Source organism: Lissotriton helveticus, chromosome 3_1 (assembly GCF_964261635.1).
Source record: "Lissotriton helveticus chromosome 3_1, aLisHel1.1, whole genome shotgun sequence".
Classification (NCBI taxonomy): domain Eukaryota; kingdom Metazoa; phylum Chordata; class Amphibia; order Caudata; family Salamandridae; genus Lissotriton; species Lissotriton helveticus.
Genome location: NC_136061.1, coordinates 736,444,536 through 736,464,903, shown reverse-complemented (window position 1 = coordinate 736,464,903; position 20,368 = coordinate 736,444,536). Strand labels below are relative to the sequence as shown.

Here is a 20,368-nt window from a genome sequence, read left to right as displayed (position 1 = left end):
ACTCTTCCCATGGGGAGCAGGTGTACTGGGGTGAGTGTTTCACATTGTTCAACATCCAGTCCATCAATTGTTCGTTTTGCACCAGGTAGGATATGGCAGAGTCTCTGTCAGGTGATTACTCTTTTATCATGATATGGCTGGTCTTTGGTCAGCTATGACTGGACCTTCGTCATAGTATCGCTGGTTCTCTGTTACTAAATAACTGGGCCTCTGGATGGGATAATTCTTGAACTTTGTCACAGTACCTCTGGAGCCTGCCCATGATATGGCCATGGTGCTTATGGCGACACAGCTGGGTCTGTTGTCATGTATGTGTGGGTCCCTGCATTGACGTAGATGAGCGCTTCGTAAGACATTGCTACTGTCATTATATGCCAGCCCCTTCCCCACTAGGCTATGACACTGCACAATGTCAGATTAAACTTGTGCCCCTGGTAGGATATGTTTGACCCTTCTAATAAGGGTATACCGTAAAGAGAGTCCCTTGCTTCTCTGTGTCACAGGACCTGAGCTACTCCCAGGGCTTTAAGTGGGATGATAAAACTGGGGGGGGGTCTCTCAAGTGGGAGTGGCCAATGTAATTAAGACAAGGGGTGGTGAGGGACAGAGTCTCTGAATTAAGCAGAATACTCTCACCCAGTCAAAAGATCAGGGCTAGATCCAACACCGTTTTTTAGCTCATTGCACCATCCCAGTTTCAGAACCTGGCTGTATGCAAATTAGTCTGTTCCTGTCCCAGTGCATGATGGGAACAGGGCAAACCAAACTACAAAAGCCAATTCTTACACTAGGAAGGAAACAAGCTTCCGGGGACCGGTTTCTGGCATTACAGCCGTCTTCGGCCCGGCTTGCTTGAATCCTGATGGTGCAATGAGATTACTCTGCTTAATTCAGAGACTCTGTCTATCACCACCCCTTGTTGTAAATTATTTTGTCCACCCTAAGCGTGGAAGGGTATACTCAGATGTGAGTCCCTTGCTCATTGCACCATCAGGATTCAAGCAAGCCGGGCCGAAGACGCCTGAAATGGCAGAAACCGGTCCCCGGAAGCTTGTTTCCTTCCCAGTGTAAGAATTGGCTTTTGTAGTCTGGTCTGCCCTGTTCCCATGATGCACTGGGCCAGGGACAGACTAATTTGCATACAGCCAGGTTCTGAAACTGGGATGGTGCAATGAGCTAAAAAACAGTGTTGGATCTAGCCCTGATCTCTTGACTGGGTGAGAGTACTCTGCTTAATTCAGAGACTCTGTCTATCACCACCCCTTGTTGTAAATTATTTTGTCCACCCTAAGCGTGGAAGGGTATACTCAGATGTGAGTCCCTTGCTCATTGCACCATCAGGATTCAAGCAAGCCGGGCCGAAGACGCCTGAAATGGCAGAAACCGGTCCCCGGAAGCTTGTTTCCTTCCCAGTGTAAGAATTGGCTTTTGTAGTCTGGTCTGCCCTGTTCCCATGATGCACTGGGCCAGGGACAGACTAATTTGCATACAGCCAGGTTCTGAAACAAGGATGGTGCAATGAGCTAAAAAACAGTGTTGGATCTAGCCCTGATCTCTTGACTGGGTGAGAGTACTCTGCTTAATTCAGAGACTCTGTCTATCACCACCCATTGTTGTAAATCAATGTAATTAAGGGCGTGGCTTACAAACACCTAAACTCAAAATCCATGCTTATCATAGTGTGCCACCCAACTTGTTTTTAGGTTTGGCCTGGCGTTCGCTGCGCAGCAGTGTTCGCGCAGGCGAAATCTTTTGAAAAGCAGTCTGGGGCTTTGTCTCGCCTCTCTGTTCCATTGGCTAGCTCCATAAATGGAGGCTAGCCGTTGGAACAGAGATGCGTCAGTCATTGTGGGAGCAGATTCGTGGGCGTTCCGGCGATTTTTACTCATCCCGCCCGTTTTAGAACGTCATTGCGGCGGTGGGCGGTGGTTTACTTTTTTTTTTTTTTTAGGTTTGTTTTGGTCATTTCTTCGAAGATGGCGGGCGGGCGGTAGCTTACTTGCGAAGCTCCGCAGTGCCGTTTTGAACCAGCGTGTGCCAGTTCCCGCCCCCCTCCCGCTGTTCGTGTGCCCGTTCCCGCCCCCTCCCGCTGTTCGTGTGCCCGTTCCCGCCCCCCCTCCCGCTGTCCGTGTGCCCGTTCCCGCCCCCCCCTCCCGCTATCACGGCACCTCGGCTTGTTGTCTACTCCGGTCGTCCTCCGTGCGGGGATAACTATTTGCATAATAATGCATTCAGGGAATCTAGCGCTGCAGCGTCCGTGACCCGGTGCTAATAATCAGGAGCCGAGCTGTAGCGCGCAGGGTGGGGCTGGTGATCATTCACATTGGAGGGGGGGCTCGCGCAATCAAAAGTGCGCGTGACTTGTGACAGAGGCATACCCGAGAGACACCCCATCATGTACTTCTTTTGAGGCCCCCAGTCTGCAGCCTCAGGTGAGTCTAGTGTCCTTGCAGTCAGTCACTTTGCAATCAATTCTCAGCATGGCACTGGGTGGGGTCACGAGAGCCGTGAAAGGGGCAGTCACAGTATTTCACTGGCGCTTCTAGCGTTTGCAAGCGCCTCACTCAAATCATTTGGCACTTGACCCCCTCCAGGCTGCTTGTTCCGGTAAGGCTCAGGCGCAGTACTGATGTCTCCGCTCCACCACTGCCTGGCTCTCGATTTTCCCAGCACTGATTCGTGGCCTTGAGAATTCCTGTCTTTAATCATATAATGAGGGCCATTGGCATCCCACCCCGGCGCCCACCCTCGGTGGCTTCTGATGACCAGAGCTCTGCCGAGAACAGGGAAGCAGGACGCGGTGCGCTGCTTCAGCCAGTGCCTTGAGGCGGATTCCCCAGAGCGCTGTAGTGAAGCATCATTCCTTCCAATTCTAGTCCGTGTAGAAGCGGTCTGATTACAGAAGCCTCTAAGAATCCACGACGTCACCCATGACTCGGTCCTTCTGTTCTGGGATTTCCATTGCAAATCTTTGTTTTCGACTCTGTCAGTTCATCTGGATCGACTAAACTGACCCAGGACTACAACTCCCAGAGTGCATTAGATTGGAAAAAGACAACTCTAGACGGGAACGCCACATCATCGGTGACTGTCCACTTCCTCGGGCTCCAGGGTCAGAAGCAAAGCTGTCGAGAGGTCGCTTTTGTTTTTCAGCTAGCAGCAGCAAGCATTCTGTGACTCGCATGCCCGTTTTGTAGGAAAAAGTGAAAGTACACTTCCTGGCTGTAAGGTACTGGTAGGCCCCGGCGGTTCTGCGCAGTGGATTTGTGAGCAGGGGCCGGGCGGGGCATGGTGGTGGCTCGAGTTGTGCATCGTGGTGACCCGTGGTGTATGGTGGCTGGCTGCAGCGTGCAAGCAATACATCAAACCATCCTCATGGTGAATGACGTACCTTTTGTCAACCAGTCAGCTAAGGTGTGATGGCCACTCGAAAAAGCTGGGGGGGGTGAAAAACTTTAATGCGGGTTTGGGGGGCCGGTGGCGGGCCACTGCATTAGTTGCTGACCTTTGCTCTACCACTGTTCATTTCTTTGAGAATCCGGCCCGGGCCTGTGTGGCAGTCCTGCAGTGTTTACTCTGCTATATTTGTGATCACAACATTAGCCGAGTAAAGTGTAGGCAGCACGCAAATTACCTTGTCAGCATGTTGATCTGCCGGCAGCACAGTGCTGTTTGTGTACCTCTTGGCGCCATCGTCCATTTGCGAGAGATTAAGCTATTGGAATTGTAAATGACAATGCCATTAATTTATCTGTTTTCAAAACCAACACATAAATAAAAATGTTGTCATTTACAATGCCAATAGCTCTAACTTTGGCAAAGGCGAGACCGTTGCATTGTAAATGCTTGTTCTCTGATACATTTACCTCACGGTCGGGCCACAAGATTGTCTTTATAGGGGCGGTTGGAGGGCTACTCTCAGTAAAGAGCATGGCCTATTTGCCCAGCTGAAATATTAGCACTGTGATTCTTGAATCTAGACAAGGGGTCCTCACTATTGTGAAAAGGAGGCTGCAAGCTACTTGGAAAAGTTAAAAGAAAATCGACAGCTCTTTCATAAAATGTTGTGGCTGTGATTAGTCAGCTTTTCCTAGAACGGAGATTGGCAGACATTCCAATAAGTTATGATTCAAAATGTACATGTTTTGTAGGTTTGCACAGGTGTTTGAATACAACACCGATAGAATGCTGAAATTATCGAAATTGAAGTATTACGTATGAATTCTCTTCCAAAAGCACAGCTGTGTAAAATATGTAAAGCATTGTATAATATTTTCTAGAAGACAATCGGTTAATTTTATTGGTTTGAACACTGCACAATTTAGAGGAACATATTGCTGCACTAGAAGTGTGAGTGCTACTGTCAAAATTACCAAGTGGTTTGCCCGATCGCTGCAAACATTTAATATAAAATGTATGATCCATTTGAAACAAAACCTTCAATGTTTACATACCTGTCCATATATTCTCTCAACCAGTTTTGTTGAACACAGTGTTTTCATAGTAGTATGCTTTTTTTTAGGTTGATCCTGGATACCAACCTTTGATCAAGCATTCAGAAATAAACCTTCTTTCACAATGGAAAACCAGATCTCATTTCATCTGACCTACAATTCGTCTCTCAAGTAAAAACTCTAGTGAGTATTCAAATACACCTGTATACATTATTTTTTTAACATAAAGTAACAAACGGTTAAACATAAAAAGAGAACTCCTAGACTTGTATAGATGAATAAAATGTTTGCTATCATGTTTCACACAATCCGTTGGCAGGGTCTAAGTGCACGATTCATATAAAATATTGTACACCTGCGTGTGAATTAGTTGTACGAAAAGTAGTTTTTTTTTTTTCTTTTTAATAATGAGAAAACCACTTACCACTACGCAAATTGGACAGTACGTTGATCAGGTGGCGAGGAGAGAGGCGCTGAGGGACTTGCCGTAAGCTTCCACAAAATTGTATCTTTAAATTCAAAAACGTTTGCAGGACTTCCCAAAAAAGCCTTCAAACCATTTCTCTCCTTGGAAAAGTGATGTTGCCTTCAGCCATAGTTAATGTGGTCCCTGCATAAGAAAGAGAAGGGGAGAACATCCCCATTTAATGGCATAGGCGAAGGATATGTTCTACTCTTGAAGAAAAAAACATAAACCATGCTGTAAATGTCTGCCAAAAACTGGTCATTATTAAAGGCTCAGAGTGTAGTCATATGGCTCCTAGATTTACTCATGTAAATGTATTTATATCACACAGTTTTGAGTGTAACCCTTAGAATTCCGTTAATTGCCGAGGTATAGTTGTACATCTATGCCCCTAGGCTTAATTTTGTGTTGTGAATGGGATGCTAATTCACTGACATTTGTAGTTCTGATGGAGTGGGAGCAGGTCTTTGGCAGGAAGCTAAGATAAGCATAATGGGCGGATTTCAATCTATTTTTTCTTTTCAGTTCTTAACATATTTTGTTAGAATTTCAGCCACTAATTGAAGCAGTGATCTTTACTACAGTTTACACTAAATTCAATAGTCATCCCTATATTTTCCAAATGTAGACATTATTATGGTATCCAAAATTTGTCTTTGATTTGTCATTTTCCATATGAGATAGTTACATGTCAGGATATCTTTCTTTTTATAAAGTTGTCACTTCATAAAAGATCACTCTTTTTCAAAAAGCTAAACCAGTCAAACCTTTTCTATAAAGGAAAATAATTGCAAAGTTCTGCAGGGGCTATTAACCAAGGCAACTTCCAGTTTGTAAAATAGTACTCTTGTAGCATTTCTTTACAAACTCTTACATGCCTTTGTGAATTGGGCCTAGTGAGAAATTGGGTTGTTGGTTGAGTGGGAGTTAAACCCTGCTCAAGCAACAGCCACAATTCCCGTCAGGGTGAACAACTAAAGTCACTAAATTAACACCTGATTAAAATTCTGGTAGCTTGATACACAAGCAGTCAGACTTAACCTTTTGGTTGCTCATGACGGAATAGTTCCGTCATGAGCACCAGTTCTCCTGTGCTCATGACGGAATCATTCCGTCATGAGTACAGGCAAGGAAAATCCCTCTGCTGCAGACAGCGGATGGATTTCCAATTTTGTTTGCCTTGGGAGGTAGGGAAGAGCTTCCCCAACCTCCCGAGGCATGTTTCGGGTGTTGATTGCAATGGCGATCGTGAGCATGTCGCCCTGTCGTCATTACAATGAAAATAAAATTAGTTTCAGTTTCACTGTTTCGGTGTTTGTGGGGCTATCTCAGCCTCCTGATCACCGAAACACATGGAAGAGGTCCCTAGTGGACCCCTGCTTGGTGATCACCACAGGAGGGCGATCCACATGCAGGGATCCATCCCCTAGCACCAGGGAGGGGGGAGTGGCCCTTTGGGCAAGTGCCTTTGCTCCCCCATAGAGTTTTGCCAGAGACAGTCTTTTTGCCCCTCCCTGGAGAGCAGATGGTGGCATTAGCCCCCAATTTGCCCCCTGCAGGGGGCAGAAAGCACCTTAGATGCCAGGGATTATATTTTTATTGGCATGGGGTGGGGGTTGCCCAGAATGGGCATCCCGATGCCCCCAACCTACCCCGCAAAGAAGGCAAAAGACTTTCTGCCCCTGAGGCATATGAGGGCAATAGCCCCTGATTTTCTCCCGGGGGGGCAGTAAGCCCACTAGGCAGCAGGGATTTTTAGTTTTTTTATACATAGGGGTGGGAGATTCCCAGAAGGGGCAATGCCAATGCCCCCACCCTACCCCGGCAAAGAAGTCAAAATATTTTTTGCCCCTCCCCCCCGAGGCATATGGGGCAATAGCCCCTTATCTGCCCCCCCAGGGAGCGAAGAAAGCCTACTAAGCACTAATTATTTTTCTTTTTCCAAAGTTCGGGGAGTGGGCTGCCCAGAATGGGCAAGCCAATGCCCCACCACCCCCCAAAAATGCCACTGTCTTTCTGCCCCCCCCCCCAGGAAGCAGATGGGAGAAGTAGCCCCTGATCTGGGCCCCAGGGGGGGGCAGAAAACCCACAAGGGATCAGGGATTTTGTATATTATATACGTAGTGGTGGGGGCTGCCCAGAATGAGCAATACCCCCAACCCAAAAAAAATTGTCGCAGTCTTTCTCCCTCCCAGGATGCAGATAGGTGCATAAGCCACTTATCTGCCTCGCAGGTTTGGGGGGGGGGGGGGGGTGGGGGGGGAGGGTGCAGTAAGCCAAATAGGCATCAGGGAATATTTATTTTTTAAATTCAGGGGTGTGGGCTGCCTAAAATGGGTATGCCAATCCCGCCACCATGCCCCAAAAATGCCACAGTCTTTCTGCCTCCTCAGGAGACAGATGGGGCAGTAGCCCCTGATCTGCCCCCCCCGGGGGGCAACAGAGAGTCCACGAGGCAGCCGTGATTACGCTGGCTTTTTTTATGCGTTGGGTGGGGGCTGCCCGAATGGACATACCAATGCCCCCACCCCCAAACAAATAACCACAGTTTTTCTGACCCCCTTGGGGGCATATCGGGGCAATCCCTCCCTCCCTCCCCCCCCACGATTCCCCCCAGGATGGCAGAAAGCCCACTAGGCACAGAGATGTATTTAGCAATGTGCCTACCTGTGGATTTTGGGCCCTAAAGCAGCCGGCGCCTAGGGAAGCCTGTCAAACCTACACATTTTTGAAAACTAGACGCCCAGGGTAATCCAGGATTAGGTTGACTTGTCTGACTCTCACCAGGTTCTGTTACCCAAAATCCCTTGCAAACCTCAAACTTTGTAAAGAAAAAAAAGAACAATTTTCCTCATATTTCTGTGGTGGAAAGTTCTGGAATCTACGTGGGTCCACAAAATTCCACACACCCCACATTCCTCAATGTCTTCTGAGAAAAATGGTACATCACTTGTGTGGGTAGGCCTAGTTCCCGCGAAAGGAAACAGCCCAAAACATATTGAGGAGATATCAAAATGACCTATCCCAAAACAACCTGATTTTGCAAGGGGGATCACCTGGGTTTTTGTCCCCGGGCTCGGCAGCCATCTTGGGAAACCTACCAAACCCACACATTTCTGAAAACTAGACACCCAGGGGAGTCCAGCGAGGTATGGTTTGCGTGGACACCCTAACAGTTCCCAGAATCCCCTACAAACCTCAAATTTAGCTGAAAATAAATTTTCCACATATGTTTGTGTGGAATTACTGTGCCGCCACAAATATCCTACCCCACAGCGTTCCCTTCATTCCCCTGAGTAAAATGATACCTCACTTGTGTTGGTAGGGCCTGTGACTGGGAAGAGCCAAAAACATAGGGATTAAGGGTACAGCACAGAGAATTCTAAGCGCTACTTTTTTTAAAAATACGTTTTTAGGCAATTCTGTATTGGACACCCACACAAGTGAGGTATCATTTTACCCGGGAGACTCAGGGGAACACTGTGGGTTAGGACATTTGTGCCAGCATGATAATTCCACACAAAAATATGTGGAAAATGTGGGTTTTTTTCAGCTAAATTTGAGGTTGGCAGGGAGTTTTGAGTTGGAAAACATTGGGGTCTCCACGTAAGTCATAACCCGATGGACTCCCCAGGTGTCTAGATTTCAAAAATGTGTTGGTTTGGTAGTTTCCCAAGATGGCACCGAGCCCGGGCCCAAAAACCCAGATGACCCCCTTGCAAAACCAGGTTGTTTTGTTATAGGTAATTTTGATGTCTCCTCAATACGTTTTGGGCCCTTGCCTGTCATGGGTACTTGACCCACCCACGCAAGTGAGGTAACACTTTTTTCAGGAGAGCTGGGGGAACGCTGTGTGGTAGGAAATTTGTGGATCCATGCAGATTCCAGAACTGTCACACACAGAATTTCTTTTCAGCAAAATGTGAGGTTTGCAGGGGATTCTGGGTAGGAAAACGTTAGGGAGTCCACGCAAGCCATACCTCAATGGACTCCCCCGGCTGTCTAGTTTTCAGAAATGTGTGGGGTTGGTAGGTTTTCCAGGATGGCTGCTGAACCCGGGGCCAAAAACCCAGGTGACCCCCCTTACAAAACCAGGTTGTATTGTGATAGGTAATTTTGATGTCTTCTCAATATGTTTTGGGCCCTTGCCTATCGCACAGACTTGACCCACCCACACGAGTGAGGTAGCATTTTTATCAGGAGACCTGGGGGAACTCTGGGTGGTAGGAAATTTATGGATCCATGCAGATTTCTGCATTTTTCCATATAGTAGTTTGAGAAAAACTTATTTTCTTTAGCTAAATTTGTGGTTTGCAGGGGATTCTGGGTAGGAAAACATTGGGGGCCCACACAAGCCATTCCTCGCTAGACTCCCCCGGGTGTCTAGTTTTCAGAAATGTGTGGGTTTGGTTGGTTTCCCAAGACGGCCGCCAAGCCCGGGGCCAAAAACCCAGGTTACCCCCCACCCCCTTTGCAAAACCAGGTTCTTTTGTGATAGGTAATTTTGATGTCTCCTCAATACGTTTCGGGCCCTTGCCTGTCGAGGGTACTTGACCCACCCACGTGACTCAGGTACCAATTTTATCAGGAGACCTGGGGGAACGGTGAGTGGTAGTACATTTGTGGATCCAAGTAGATTCCAGAACTTTTTATCACAGAAATGTGAGGGGAATGTGTTTTCTTTTACAAAGATTGAGGTTTGCAAGAGATTCTGGGTAACTGAACCTGGTGAGAGCCAGACAAGTCACCCTATCCTGAATTCCCCAGGTTGTCTAGTTTTCAAAAATGTATAGGTTTCCTACGTTTCGCTAGGTGCAGGCAGAGCTAGGGTTCGAATTCTACAGCTAGGCACTTTGCAAAAAAAGGGTCAGTTTTCACTGTGAAAATGTGGTGTGTCCACATTGCGTTTTGGGCCGTTTCCTGTTGTGCGCACTACGCCTACCCATACAAGTGAGGTAGCATTTTTCTCAGAAGACTTTGCCGAAGGTGGGGTGGATGGAATTTTGTCAATCCACCCAAATTCCAAAACTTTGCACCACAGAAATGTGAGGAAAATGTGTTTTGTTTTTTTACAAAGTTTTAAGTTTGCAAGGGATTCTGGGTAACAGAACCTTGTGAGAGCCAGACAAGTCACCCTATCCTGGATTCCCCTGGGTGTCTAGTTTTAAAAAATGTATAGGTTTGCTAGGTTTCCCTAGGTGCCGGCAGAGCTAGGGTTGGTTCAAAACCTACAGCTAGGCACTTTGCAAAAAAAGGGTCAGTTTTCACTGTAAAAATGTGGTGTGTCCACGTTGCGTTTTGGACCGTTTCCTGTCTCGGGCACTCGGGCCTACCCACACAACTGAGGTACCATTGTTCTTTGTAGACTTTGAGGAATGGGCGGTGGGTAGAATTTTGTGGATCCATGCGGATTCTAGAACTTTCCACCACAGAAATGTGAGGAAAATGTGGTTGTTTTGACAAAGTTTGAGGTTTGCAAAGGATTTGCGGTAACATAACCTGGTGAGAGCCAAGCAAGTCACCCCATCCTGTTTCCCCTAGGAGTCTATTTTTCAAATATGTACAGGTTTGCTAGGTTTCCTTAGGTGCCGGCAGAGCTAGGGTTCAACATCTACAGCTATGCACATTGCAAAAAAAGGGTCAGTTTTCACTGTAAAAATGAAGTGTGTCCATGTTGCGTTTTGGTCCGTTTCCTGTCACGGGCACTAGGCCTACCCAAACAAGTGAGGCACCATTTTTATCCGGAGACACAGAATTGTAGAGCAACTGTTATTACCAAGTGACTTTCGATGCATTTCTGTCTTCCAAATGAAAGACAATGTGTAAACAAGAATATAGTATAATTCTCATGCTAGTACGGGTACTCACAATTTTGGAAATGTGCAAATAGCTACTGTTTCTGAACTCTATATTTTGTTACAATTTCAGAAATACATGTGTCTTTCATCCGGATTTTTCACTATATATATTTTACCAAATTAATAGCTATATACCCGGTACATAATAAAAAACCATTGCAAGACGCTGCTCAGTTATTGGCTCTGGGTTCATCGGGTTCTTGGTGAACCTACAAGTCCTACATATCCCCACAGGCAGAATGTTCCAGCGGATGTAAAGGTATATTGCTTTTAAACATCTGTCATAATTAGAAGAAGTTACAGGTGAAAGCGTTGGCACAAATGGCTGTTTTTATCAACTCATTTTCAATTTTTCCTATTTTCAACTGTTTGTTTCAATAAAGAAACCTTGAAGGATCTACACAAATGACCCCTTGCTGAATGCAGCATTTGGTCTACGTTTGTAAAATGTATAGCTTTCCTGGATCCATTATTGCTTTCTTACCCATTTGTACATTAACTGGAAGAAGGTTGAAAGCACAAACATAGCGAAAATAGGCTATGTCCCAGTAAAATGCCAAAAATGTGTAAAAAATGTTGGTTTTCTGTCAAAGGCCTGTCAGTCCCTGAAAGCTGGGAATATTTGGATTTGAGCCCCACAAACCCTTTGTTGATACCATTTGCAGGGAAAATCCAGATGCTTTCATTTGCAGCACTCTTTTTCCCATTTTTGTAACAAAAAATAATTTAGCTGTATTTTGGCTAATTTCTGGGTCCCCTCCAGGGGAATCCACACACCCTGTGTACCTTTAGAATCCCCATGATGTTGGAAGGAAATGATGCAAATTTGGCGTGGATACCTTATGTGGTCAAAATGTTATAGGGTCCTAAGCGCAAACTACCCCTAATGGCCAAAAAAAGGCTTAGCACAGGGGTAGGGGATTGGGGGGGGAGGGGGGGAAGACCTATCAGTGAGGGGGTTAACTTAGAAAGAATGTGTAAAGTATTTATGCATAACACAAACAGTAATAAAGTGGAAATACAACATAGGAAAAATCCCACACCAATTTAGAAAAGTGGAGTAAAATGTAATAAATTATTTGACACCAAAACAACTAGTAGAACCAGAGAAATGCAATTTTAAATATTTAGGTCAAAATAGTGCCTAAAAGCACAAAGTGTCAACTGTGGTTATTTCGTCACGCAAGACCAGGACAAAGTCACAAATTCAGGCAGACTGCGATGGAGTACAGACCCGATACAGAGCCTAAGTTACTCCTGCTGAGTAATGTACCTTAAATCCTGGTTGCAGGGATGCAAGATCCTCTGTTGCAGATGCGTTGCCTAGCAGCAATTTTTCGATGAGGTGCTGGGATGCGATGCGAAGCTGCGAGGAGTTTCATTGCGCTTCATCAGTTGAAGACCAAAGGTGGGCTGGCAGGGAACCTTTAACCCCACTTCTAAGAGTCCAGGACTAGAGGTGCACCACTTCAGGGGGTTCGGTCCTACAGCAGATAGAGTCCAGGTGCAGAGTTCAAGATGGTGAGAGCCTTCTCTGTCCCTGACGCTCCAAACAGTAGGCCAGCCAACTTTACCGTGGAGTCACCTAGTGGTCCTTGTTAGAATTGGGGGTCTCTGGTTGGCACAGGTATGTACTTGTGACAAGCAGGGACCCTCTCCTCTAAGTCAGGGCAAGGGAATTACCCCTCAAGAATAACCCCTGCTCACCCTCAAGGTTGTGTGGCGCGAGCAGTCAAGGCTAATCTCAGGAGCGTTGTCAGTTAAGCATTTGTAATAATACACAGCAAACACACTGATTCCCCACAAATAGACACCAGGCTGTGGTTCTGTAAAAATACGTATTCTTTATATAAAAATATATGCAGGCAGGAAGATTATCACAAGACCTTCTATAACGTTTTTAAACTTGGGGCCACCAGATCTCCACAATGGCAAAGGTTTCTTTAAAGTTCTTAGACAAGGTTTAGGCTGCTTCCATCTGTTTTTGATTACCTTGGAAATAGTTCCGCTATCCTCAAGGTCCGGTATCAGGGTTCGGGGACAATGTCCGCTAGGTCTGGCGCCTTTGTGACGCTTCGTTCGTGCGGGGAGAACAGGCGCTGCCGACTCTCTCACGGTGCACCGCGTACAGCGCAGACGATTCTCTGGCAGGGTACGCGACGTACCAATCTGGATTGACTCGCACTTCAGTGCGAACCAGGCTTCATGTACTCTTAGCAATTGAAAGCGCACCAGGCCACGGGGAAATCAGAACATTGCGGGCCCGAGCCCGTTGCAGCAAGCTGGTAAGGTGCGGTGCGGTCAAGTGCGCGACGTTCAGGCTGTAGCCGTCCTCTTTGGCAGGGCACGAGTGGTACGCTGACAGTGCGCTTCGTAGCACCAGCGTATCTCTGGGTCTATTTGATCAGCGGGCGGTTCTCACAAGCAGGCGTGGCCCACGACCTCCAGTACGGGCAGTACTGGGGGTCACTTCGGAGGGGCGGCTCGGCCTGTATTCGTTCTCGGAGGCAAAGCAGGGCGGCCGGGTACGTCTAGGAGTACGGGCGGCCGTCCAGGCAAAAGATCGCTCTCGCAAGAGGAATTCCGGCGGGAGGGGCGAGAAAGCACTCAAGCACGCTCCGATGGTGGGCAAGGGGGCAGATGAGCAGGCGACATGGCCCGAGGGACAGAGAGCGGCTCTACACGAGCGGGGCTCTCAACAGGTGAAGAGGCAGGCCAGCTCCCGAGTGCCACGGCCCTAGGAGGGGGCGCAGTCTCGGCTCCGGCGGGAGGAACACACGACTCGATTCACAAGACGAGCGAAGACTCAAGGAACCCACTGGTCCTGGGGTTCCGTTCAGGGGGCAAGCTCAGACAAGCCCTTGGAGATGATTTTCAGCACAGCAAAACAAAGTCCTCTTTGGGCTTCTCCTCTCCTTCCTCAGCAAGGCAAACTGCAGGCCAGTCCTTTCAGCTTCTTCTTAGTCCTTCTAATTGGGCAGAGGTTCGTTGTGGGAAAACAAGATCTGCTTTGTTAGGAGCAGGGCTCCTACATTTACATTCAGTTTCTTTTGTCTTTTCAGGCCAGGGGGGCCTTTGCATAGTCCTTTTCAGCACTGGAGCACTTGGTTGTGCAGACTCTGCCTTCTCCTTTCAGTGTGTGGGGCAGGGACAGCAGACACTCCGCAGGAGGTAGAGCCAGCATTGAAATGACAAGTACAGCCAGGAGCACTTTGTTGACAGTCTTCCCTCTTCCTGGGCTAGGTGTCGGGCAGAGTCATCAGTCGCTCCCCAGGAGGTGGAGCCAGCATTGTCGTGGCAGAGCACAGCCCTATTCAGAGTCAAGAGGCACTCTCACCACCCACCTTGGTGTCATCCCTCCATTCACCACCTGTCATCCCCAGCCCTGTAACTCACACAACCCAGACAGCAGATACACATCCTGGCAGAGGCGGGCAGAAATGGTTAGGCAAGCAAATGCTAACTTTCTAAAAGTAGCATTTGCAAACACAGGATATTAAAATAAACTTTACTAAAAGAAGTATTTTATTATTCTGAGTTCAGGCATACTAAACTTGATTTTCTACCATGCTCCCTGAGTCTGCTGGGATTATAGGGTGTAATAATTCCAGCAGCCCATCCTGGCCTATGAGAACATGTAGCCTTACAATAGTGAACAACGAAAATGGCTGTAATTCACTATTAGGACATGACACACACATCAGGGCTTGTCCTACCTTATGCTTGCAATGCACCCTGCCATAGGGCCTACCATAGGAGTGACTCACATGAAGTAAAGGGAAGGTTTAGAGGCTGGCAAGTGTGTGCACTTGCCCAACTAGCAGGACAGTACCAGACTGCACGCAGGTTCTGCAATGGCAGACCTTAGACACATTTTAAAAGGCTGCTTCTGTGGGTGGCGCAACCAGCGCTGCAGGCCCACTAGCAGTATTGGCATTTACAAGCCCTGGCACTCCTGGTGCACTTTACTGGGGACTGACAGCAAATCCAATGAACCAATCATGGAAATCAATCACATATATACTTTCCACAGGGACAGCATATGCACTTTAGCACTGGTCAGCAGTGGTAAAGTGCCCAGAGTCATTAAACCAACAAAAACAGGTCAGAGAGAATATTGGAGGAAGGCAAAAAGTTCAGGGATGACCCTGCAGAAAGGGTCAAGTCCAACAGTCCTGGTTTCAAGATACAGGTCTATTCCTTTTCACTCAGACAGTGGTGCAGCATAGTAGCATCGCAGTCCTCAGGGGTGTAGAGTTTAATAAAATATCTACTTGTTCATAAATCTACTTGTCCTGTAACAAAATCCACTTGTCCCTTTCGTGCCATGTAGTGCGGCGACACATTATGGCAGCAATCTCCTTATATAAGAGCTCTGATCTAGCCTCTCTGATTATGTCAGGGCTCATATCAGTATTGTTGAACACTTTCAATCCCCTCATGTTGCCACGTTTCTGCAGATATACATACTGAGGCTGAAGGTAGTGGTAAGCAATAGTTCCGGGGTTAAAATGCCCTTTTGAGTCTGTGCAGACCTACTTAACTTGCATGTTATAAGCATTTTCAACAACTCTTCTCTAATCTTTTCCCATATTGAGAAATGTTGGAAATGTACTCCTGAGAATGGCAAACGTAAACCTTATTCAAGAGTTGGGGAAACAAGTGGGTGGAGGGATGGTGAGCTTGCCAACACTCAAGATTTTCGCATGAGTAAATGTACACATACATATTTGCTCATGCTAAAATGCAGTTCACAAATATTCTCTAGGAGTACTACTTCTTGTCCTACTTCTGTAAATTCTTGGGACTTCACACAAGTTGTATGGCTGCCCTTAATGCAAGGACACATTCCATGAGTGCACTTTTGAGACTTTCTTTAATAACTGAGCCCCTAATTTGGTCTGGCGTTCACCGTGACATTTTGTGTTTATTAAAATTCTCTGTCTGGATGAAGAGGGCTACAAGCTTTTGTTTCTGCTCCCGCCGTTTAGGAGCAAACCAATATTCCCTAAGTGGGAGAGCCCAGGCAGAGAGTCAGACTTCTAACTGAGGTCCCCAGGGACAATGCCGGACATCAGACCTTGGGGAATTGAGGATGGGAGTGGGCATTATATGGGGGGCATTATATGGTTTGGGGAGGTGGCTCTATGCCCTCCTCCCCAAATTAATAATATATTGGGCTTGGGGCAAAGATACAGCTCAGGATGGGGGTCCCACACCTCCTTTCCCAATACTATATATATATGTTATGTTATGTTAAAGAAGCTTGTGTAGCGCACAGCTGCCCCAGCAAAGGGGCGTCCCGGCGCTTTCAGCTACAAAGTAGGAGGGGCACAGTGACCGGAAACAAAGCAGCAGCCAGAAATACCAAGGTTAGGCTAAAGGAAAGAGGAATGTCTTGACAGCTTTTCTAAAGGCGAGTAAACAATCCATACCCCGGATCTGCTCCTGCAAAGAGTTCCAAAGCCTGGCTGCCAGATAGCGGAAGGAACGCCCTCCCGCCAAGCTACGCTTAACTCGAGGGACAGCGACCAACTGCCGACCTGCCGACCGTAACCTGGGTTTGGGGACATACAGAGTGAGCAACTTGCTCAATAGACTAGGGTGGGCTGATTTCACAATTATAAAAGAAAGGCACAGTGCCTTAAATTGAATCCTACTCTTCATAGGGAGCCAATGCAGTTTACGAATAGTGTCAGCAGCTGAGCAGAATCGTGGAAGGCCTACCAGCACTCTTGCAGCGGCATTTTGGACGCGTTGTAGCCGACGTATTTTGGCCTTATTAGCCCCAAGCAAAAAAGAGCTGGCATAGTCAAGGCGTGATAGAATAGTAGCCTGTATAACCAGCTGACGTGTAGTAGGATCAAAAAATTTCAGAAGGGTCTTGAAACCCCGTAGCAGGCCGAGACAAGTACCGGCAACTTTCCTAGTGTGATCCCGAAAGCTAAGGGAAGTGTCTATCCAGACCCCAAGATTTTTGACTAAGGTCTTTGGTGTGGGTCTGCACCCAGAGCGGTTGGTGGCCACTGTTCATTCCAAAGATTAACGTTCTTCCCAACCAACAAAACCTCGGTTTTGTTGGCATTGAGTTGCAAACAGTTGGAGGCCATCCAGCGAGCCACTGCCGTCATCCCATCTCTAAACCTAGAGGCGTTAGGAGCAGTACCTTCCACCATGGTGACAATCAGCAGTGTGTCGTCGGCATATGAGACCATCACAAGGTCCCATTGCCTGGTGAACGCAGCCAGGGGTTGAACATAAAGGTTAAACAACCCAGGGCTCAAAGCTGAGCCCTGGGGTACACCCTGCTCAATACGATGGGCTTGGGAGGGAAACGGAGGAGCTCTAAAAGATCGCTCGGTCAGAAAAGATCTGAACCATGCAAGGGCTGACCCGATCACTCCAGCTTCCTCGAGCCGCTGTAGCAAGATGTTATGTGAGACCGTGTCAAAGGTGGCACTGAGATCTAACAGAATAAGTGCCGCACTTTGACCGTCATCGAGAATGGATCACAGGTGCTCAGGGGTGGCCAGAAGAGCCGTCTCCGTACTGTGTCCCGAACGGAACCCATTCTGAAAGACATCCAGAATATCATTGGATTGCAGGAATTGAGTAAGCACGTTTTAAACATGTGCCTCTGCAACCTTCGCGCCCAAGGGAGCAGGGAAATGGGCCTGAAATTTTCCGGCTTGGACGGTCCAGTGTGGGTTTCTTAAGAATGGGGGACACACACGCCTGTTTCCAGAGAGCAGGTACAATAGCAGTAGAAAAAGAGGTATTGATTATATTATGGAGCGGGGCCTGGAAGATGGAGAAGGACTCTCTAAATTGAGAAGGACTTAAGGGGTCAGCAGGCAAGCCAGTTTTAATTTTACCGCTCAACCGAGTGAGCTCCTCCTGAGACAAGTGTGGGAGGGCTGACAGTGTCTGCCCCAATCCAGTGACTAAGGGCACAGGAATAGGGCAAGAGGGGGCTGGAGGGAAGAAATGATAGATGCAGTTTTTCTACAAAAAAGGTGGCTAAATCATCAAACTGCTGTGCCGATGATATAGCAGGCATCGAGACCTTCTTAGACCTGAGATCTTTAAGAATCTTAAAGATACATTTTGCTGGATTGGAGCTCAGCTTAATTTGGCTTGCATAGTAATCAGCCCGCGATTTACAAATGGCTTTATGGTATTGCTTAATAGTGGCGAAATAACTCAGTTTTTTCTCAGGATCGTAGTCCCTTCTCCACTCACGTTCGCTTTTTTACATATTTTCCTTAGTGCACTCAAAGAATCGGTGTACCAGGGGCTAGTGGTAGAAGGTCGCCCCTTAAACCATTTAGCAGGGATCAAGGAGTCAAGACCGAGTTTTATCCCATCACAAAATGTGCCATAGTCAGATTCTGAATCGGATAACAGGCCCAGAGGATTCCTGGCTAAAACGTCATGGAACTCCTCGGTTTTCAATTTGCGCCAAGGACGTTCAAAGACCATTTGAACAGAATCATTGTAACGAGGCTCTGTGAGCGGGATAGACATGACGACCAAAGCGTGGTCAGTCCAGCCCATGGGAGTAGGTGAGTCCACCTTGGATGACTGGATATTAGAAAATATAGCGTCCAACAGGTGCCCTGCAATGTGAGTGGGACCGCGTATGCGTAATATATATATAGACACTGACGAAGGCAGAACGCCGAAACGCGTTTGTGTGGTTCCTGAATAAAGAAAACTGTGGACCTGATCTGTCCCTCTGGAGTGCTGTGGTCTTTGCGTGAGTGCGAAGAGTTTTGAGCAGGATATATATATATATATATATATGTGCGCAAACTCCTGACAAAGCCACTGCAGCTCAGGAACCGGAACAGCGAGGCAAGCAGGAGACGGACCACAAATGAAGAATCAAAGGTCTTTTATTGCCGGAAAGGTATGGGGCAAGAGGGCAAGACGCGTTTCGGGCTTACAAAGCCCTTATATATGTATATATAAATCCAATTCTCAAAATTTCGTTTAAGAATAACCGCACTCACAGAGGGGAACGTGGCACACACATTCTTTATTTGCCAACAGTCAACAAACACGTTTCGGCTGCAAGCCTTCGTCAGTGTCGATGGCACCCCATAGAGTACCATGTTAATAAAGTTTCCTGCCTGTACATAGACATCAAAAGGGGACAAGGATCACTTTCGAAAATAGCGCGCCATCTTGGAATCGAATATCGTTTCCAATGTTTACATTCACATATATGGGCGCGCATGTTTAATACAATCCCTATGTTCTCCCGGGTTGTAAAATTCTTTTCAAAATGATCATTGGGCTATCATCTGGCCGTGGATCGGCTTTTACAGGCAGGAAACTTTATTAACATGCTACTCTATGGGGTGCCATCGACACTGACGAAGGCTTGAAGCCGAAACGTATTTGTTGACTGTTGGCAAATAAAGAATGTGTGTGCCACGTTCCCCTCTGTGAGTGCGGTTATTCTAAAACGAAATTTTGAGAATTGGAGCTTTGTATTAAGCGGTTGTCCACTGCAGCAAACCGCACCCGCCTACGAGTGATCCGTGAGAGATAGTGGAGCTGGAGCGCTGATATATATATATATATATATATATAAAGTTCCAAATACGACTCCTGCAGACTCTCACCGCTTGCCGTAACATGGACACGGACCCAAGGTATGTGCTTCCAAGTTCTTTTATTCCTGCTGTGTCAAGACACGTTTCGCAGCAACAGCTGCTTGTTCACTCGACAGTGAGTGCTGACGTGAAAGTGCTTTTTAAAGTGCTAGTACATACAATTTCGAATAGTCACGTGACTGACAAAGTAATGAAGCTAGAAGGCATACTCGCCCAAAATACAGCTCATATAGATTGCGCTAGTTTAAACTCTTGTAAGTTAAAATGCATAAAAAAACGCGAACATGTCATAGCTAAAAAATGGTAAATGCATATAATTTTTTTATGTACAAGGTGTCACTCTTGGGCGAATAAAAAAATCATTATTCTCCATGAAACCATAATGACCTGTCACGTGGACTAAAAAAGTGCATAAATAAGTGCATAAATGTGCAAATAAGTACAAAGTGCAAAATGTATAATTTCTTTTAAAGCAAACACACTACTGCTGACAACCCGACTAGAATAAGTATCAAAATTGAAAATTCATGTCATCGCTGTAAAATACGTTATACAGTTGAACGGATACCAAATTCTTCATACGTTACTGTGCTTTCAATTCTTGGTAAAATACTTCTAGATACATCAAATTCAAATATAAATTTAAAGTGTAGTGGGACTACATGTTCAAAAGACTCCTGAAAATTAGGTTGACTACAGTTAACAGAAATATATAAGCTCACATATTCTATACTTGTCAATTCATATGATCATGCAACCTAGATTGTTAATCTCTAAAGTGCAAGAGTAAATCGTTACATAAATAAATAAATAGCTAAATATAAATGTACTGATCACAGATAACAATGAAACATTCACAAGTGGAGTGCAAGAAAATAGAGCACAAGCAAATAATAAATGAATGTGCCCACCAACCAAAAACACATATAAAGATAACCATATATATCTATACATATATCTCAATAG

General features: G+C 46.5%; 1 protein-coding gene across 3 annotated transcripts in view; it reads left to right on the top strand.

Annotated features, from left to right (window-relative positions):
* The window catches only part of BMAL1 (basic helix-loop-helix ARNT like 1), a 659,821-nt gene that overhangs the window by 110,491 nt on the left and 528,962 nt on the right, over positions 1–20,368 (top strand). For all 3 annotated transcript variants that reach the window (XM_078680912.1, XM_078680911.1, XM_078680910.1), the window contains exon 2: positions 4,523–4,637. The gene's annotated coding sequence lies outside the window, so the exon portion shown is untranslated. The remainder of the gene's footprint in view (positions 1–4,522; positions 4,638–20,368) is intronic.